Source organism: Aulostomus chinensis, chromosome 16 (assembly GCF_037954235.1).
Source record: "Aulostomus chinensis isolate RoL2024-O1b breed Wild chromosome 16, RoL_Achi_v1.0, whole genome shotgun sequence".
Lineage (NCBI taxonomy): Eukaryota > Metazoa > Chordata > Actinopteri > Syngnathiformes > Aulostomidae > Aulostomus > Aulostomus chinensis.
In genome coordinates, this window is record NC_141335.1 from 11,828,355 (window position 1) to 11,833,780 (window position 5,426).

Here is a 5,426-nt window from a genome sequence, read left to right on the forward strand (position 1 = left end):
GTTATGTCCTGTGTATATACTTAGATGCAATTTCCAAGATCGCATACATTACAATCATATTATTAAGGTCCTAAATATTCAGTTCATTAAATTAATGAATTAGGACTAAAACTGAATTTTAACCTGCACGTTCTGTCAGATTTGATGGAGTCAGAGATTTCTAGTCAAATAATAAAAGGAAAAACCAGTTAACTAAACTTCAAGTTTTTGTCAAATATCGAAAGAATTCATGGAATTGAAAAGTCACTCAAAGGTCATGAAACATGATGGAACCGACTAGACAGGAAGTGAATCTAGAGAAGTCACACAATGGAAATATTTTTCAAAATAAAATGAGAAGCACATCAAAAGCAAAGGGAAAGTGAATGCAGGGATGGGAGAACTAAATTAAAGAGTCCGGAATTGAATGGGAAACACTCCAAATGTGACTTTGACTCTGAGCAGATTCAACTGCTGGCCTGCACACTAACTTAATAAAAGGATGATGCCAGAGTTATTTTTCATGGCTGTTTGTCAAAATATCATGTAAATGGTACTGCGGTCTGACCACGGCTGGTAAGACTCTCGTCACAGTGGCGGCTGCTGTGTGCACCATGGCAAAAACAGAGGAAAAAATGCAGCTCACCCTAAGGCAAGAACCATTATTGCGTGCACCATGGCAAAAAGAATGCAAATTATTGCTTGTACAATGGAGAGAGGAGCCCAAATTCCTGCAAGTGCAAAGCCAGCAACTAGGAAAATAACAGCTCCTGCCACAGCAGAAACAGAACTAATGCCTGCTTGGACTCATAGCTACTCCTCAACAGCAGAGATGCGTCTGGGCACAACCTTGACCTGCTTATCTTCCAATAAATGGTCAAGAACAGTTGAGAACCTGATGGCCGCCTCCCACTATCACCCAGGCAACAGCTGCTTTGGTCATGGGGACGGCCTCAGCCGTAGCTTAACATGCAGGAGACGTCTGAACCAGGAAACTCAGCAGGGACGAGAAGATTTGAGGGTCAGTGATGGAGAAAACTTTGCTCAATACTGGCGTGACAAGGATGGTGAAGAGGAGGCATTTTTTATAATTCTTTTCCTCTCCAACTCGTCTGAGCTCATAACAATTTTTGTGTGTTCCTGTGCAAAAATGCATTGTATTAATGTTATAAAAGTACTGCATGTATGATTACCTGTTTTTATTCCTGTGCTCTGCTGCAAGCAAAGAGGGAACTGAAGTGTTCTCACGATATATTTTTCAATTCTCAAACCTCTCAATGGGGACTTCAGTGCGAGAGACAAAAATGGTGAGTGAAATACACACACACACACACTGTACAGCAGAGATAGCTTCTGTCCAAAAAGACACATGAATTTAGAATCATAATGGAGTGTGTTTGTAGTTCTGAGACATGAATTGGGGTTATAAATGGACTCAAATGGTAAATAGACGCAATTTTATATCGCGCTTTTCTACCTTAGCGGCACTCAAAGCGCTTTACAATGTGATCTCATTCACACACTCACACACTGATGGTGGAGGCTATCATGCAAGGCACCAATTTACTCCTCAGGAGCAATAATGGGTCCAGTATCTTGCTCAAGGACACTTCAACATGGTCACCGGGGTTGAGAATTGAACCAGCGACCCTTCGGTTGCGAGACGGCCACCCTACCCCTGAGCCATGCTGCCCATAGATGCATCTTCTACACTAAGACACTGGAGGCATGGCAATATAATAAGATTATAGTTATAGAAAATAGTACAATTACAAAAAAGTGTGCTTAGAGATGTATGTGTCGATCTATAAAGGATCAAAAAATATCTTATATTTTGAAATTGGGGAAACAATTACAGAATGAAATACTAGTTCCAGTCGAAAAGGGATTTACAGAAACAAAAAGTCACTGATTCAAAATAAATCAACAGTTTTATGAATAAATGATTAAATCTCAAAATGTATTGCAAATGCAGTTTTAGGGCGGCACGGTGGTGCAGTGGTTCGGGTGAACCCTGCCTCTCGCATGAAGGCTGCTGGGATAGGCTCAAGCCCCCCCCCCCCCCCCGACCCTTACAGGATAAGTGGTAGAAGATGGATGGATGGGTGGTTGGATGGATGGATGGATGCAGTTCTAAAAAGGAAATGAATACTCACCAAATGTTGCACAACAAGCATGATCAAGCTCAAGAACAACCAGTCCAAAACAACTAAATCACATGGTCTCTTGAATCTAAGGTCCTCAGGGGTACCAAGTAAAGCCTGGATTAAGATGGTGGTTAATTAAGCAAAAATAATTTGTGTTGATGTAAATTCCTCTGAAGTGATGGAAACAAACGTGTGTGTGTGTGTGTGTGTGTGTGTACCTGGGCTGTGTTGTTTATTTATCTTATCTTTTCTGTTACTCGTGGGGACCAAAAACGGCCCTAATAAGGTAAAATGCAATTTCTGAGTTCCTGGTTAAAGTAAGAGTTAAGGTCTGAAGCTCTAATTAGGATCAGAGCTTGGATTAGGCTGTCAATATGAATGGAAGTCAGTGGAAGGTCCCAGTAAGGATGGCTGCGCAAACCTGTTTGTCTACGTGTGTGTGTGTGTGTGCACGTGTTGAAAGAATCAAATCAAAAATGTTATCCAGAGGTTTGATCATAGAAACACACGTTATTCACTCGTTAGTTTAACATGAACAAGAATACAAAACCTTTTTTTTATGCAAGTAATGTGGGCATTTATTTGGATAGACATGTGAGATGTGAAACACATTTAATTTGTTAAAAGTGTGAACAGTCCCATAGAAACCATTATGAGCTGACACAGGAGATTAAACAATTCGCTCTTGTAGCTGCGTGGTGCAGCCAGAATTGCACACTATTTAACTTACGCCCAGTTGACCAGATTTTACTTCGCTTCGAACTATTTAAATATGATTTTTTTTTCAAAGACAGAAGTACTTTATTTTCATTTATTCACACACAATCAATAAATCCCGGTCTGTCCCCTAAAATGCTGGGGTGATGACAGATGCTAGGCTTCTTCTACATCAGGTCATTTATGTCCGTGGGCAGCTCCTCAACGGTGGTGCTGTAGAAGCTCTCAATGTCCTTCAGGGCTCGTCTGCAGTCATTGGTCACCAGGGTGATGGCTGCTCCTCTTCGTCCAAACCGACCACCTCGACCAATCCTGTGGAGGTACAGCTCCTTCTTTGTTGGGAGGTCATAGTTTATGACCAAAGACACCTGTTGTACATCGATGCCTCTGGCCAGAATGTCGGTTGTGATCAGGACCCTGCTGGATCCTGAGCGGAACTCCCTCATAATCATGTCCCTCTGGTTCTGGTCCATCTCTGCATGCAGTGCGGAGACGGTAAAACCTCTTGACTCCATCTGCTGAGTCAGCCACTCGACTTTCCTGCGAGTGTTTGTGAAGATAATTGCCTGTGTTATGGTAAGGGATGTGTAAAGGTCCATGAGGGTGTCCAGCTTCCATTCTTCCTTTGTGACATCAACATAGAACTGGCGGATGCCCTCCAGGGTCAGCTCCTCTGTCTTCACCAGGATCCTGACAGGATCCCGCATGAATTTCTTTGTAACTGCCAGTACGTCAGACGGCATTGTGGCAGAGAAGAGCACCACCTGTGCTCTGCTTGGCAGGGCTTGAAAGATATCATAGATCTGTTCCTTAAAGCCTCGGCTGAGCATTTCATCAGCCTCGTCCATGATGAACATGTTGATGCTCCTGGAACAAAGATGTCTGCGGTTGAACATATCCAGGACTCGACCGGGGGTCCCCACAACAATCTGAGGGGCTTCGTTCCTCAGCCTCTGGGCCTCTCGGTGGATGCTGGTGCCTCCAGTGCAGGCATAGCAGGTGACTCCCATGTAGTCACCCAGAGCCAGAACCACTCGCTGGATCTGTTGAGCCAGCTCCCTGGTGGGTGCCACAATCAGAGCCTGAGTGGCCCTGTGCCTCATGTTGATCTTTTGTAGAAGTGAAATAGCAAATGCAGCAGTTTTGCCAGTGCCAGACTGGGACTGGGCAATCACGTCGTAACCCTCGATACAGGGTATGATAGCTTTCTGCTGTATAAGAGACGGCTTTTCCAAACCATAACCATAAATTCCCCGAAGCAGAGCCCCACGCAGGTTCATGGTGTCGAAACTGTCCACTGTGTAGTTCCAGTTGCTCTGAAGGACTGGACCATCGTCTCGCTTACGATGGGGAGTTGGCATTGTTGCAAAATAAGTAGAATGACCCTGATTCACTCGACCAGATGGAGCAAAATGTCTTGATGTCATTATTCACCGAGGAGGAGATTTACTGAATGTTGAAGCTGAGCGTTCTCTTACATCGTTGCCTACCTTGATCTCATTCAGTGTTGTCATCCTGTCATCTCATTCTGTGATGTCATCCTGTCATCTCATTCTGTGATGTCACTCTGCCATTTTAATTCTGGGATCACATTTGGAATTTTGAGGTGAAAGTCAGAATTCTGAATGTGTTCTCATTCTGTGATCACAAGCAGACTGTGAAGTTTAAAGTTAAAGAATTCTGTGATCCTCTTTGATCTGATTTGAATGACTGACTCTGATCACTGACTTTGGTCCAGCAGTTCTCTCTTGGGTCTGATTTTAGTCTGTGACACTCAGATGAATGGAGTACGGATGGGATAGCAGATTTGGGCGACTCTGACTGAAATCAGGTTTATTCAACACAATTTTTTTTTTTTTTTTGTAGAACTCCATAGGTAGTATTACCAGAGACCTCAACCATGGGAGAACATCGCTGAGCTGCTGTAATCAGTGGCCCATCAGCTGATCTCTCTCTCTCTCTCTTTTTTTTAATACAAAACCTTAAAATCATGATCATTTTTACACATTAAAACACTGCCACAATAAACCGGTCAGTAAAGAACCTAAAACAGCAGAAACTCCCAGGTATATGCTCTTCTCGCATTCCTCCCTCCCTCTCGTTCTCTCTGTTTTGTGTCACCTTCACTTGATAGAAATGTTTTGAAATCGAAATCTGTATCATAGATGTTGTTAGAGCAGGTTTTTGAAAGGTATTTAACACTGAGGCCAAAGTCCTCGTTATATACCACTTCAGAATTATGGGCTTTCGTGTGTGCTGAAGTACACCGACTTCACCAGGTCCATTGATGAGAAGAGATCGACCGGAGTCGTCTGCTTTAGACAAATCAACACCTTATTTCATACAGCAAAGCAGACACAGATATATCTGGAGACCCCACTGCATGCACCTTGAGAGTGCAGCAGAGAGTCTGAATAAGATATTAACAGGCAGTGAATATGTACTTGAAGCCACACCTTTTTTGCATGCGTAATTTTACACTCATGCATATCAAACTTCTTGATTCGTACTCCAGCCTCCTGTACAGTCAGGTCGTCTTGTCCTGTCGTTTTTGTCATTCAGCCTTGACAGTTCGGGTGTGAT

General features: G+C 43.2%; 1 pseudogene; it reads right to left on the minus strand.

Annotated features, from left to right (window-relative positions):
* Nucleotides 1-2,737: 2,737 nt before the first annotated feature.
* Nucleotides 2,738-4,301, minus strand: LOC147247495 (eukaryotic initiation factor 4A-I pseudogene; annotated as a pseudogene).
* Between the last annotated feature and the right edge of the window lie 1,125 nt (nucleotides 4,302-5,426).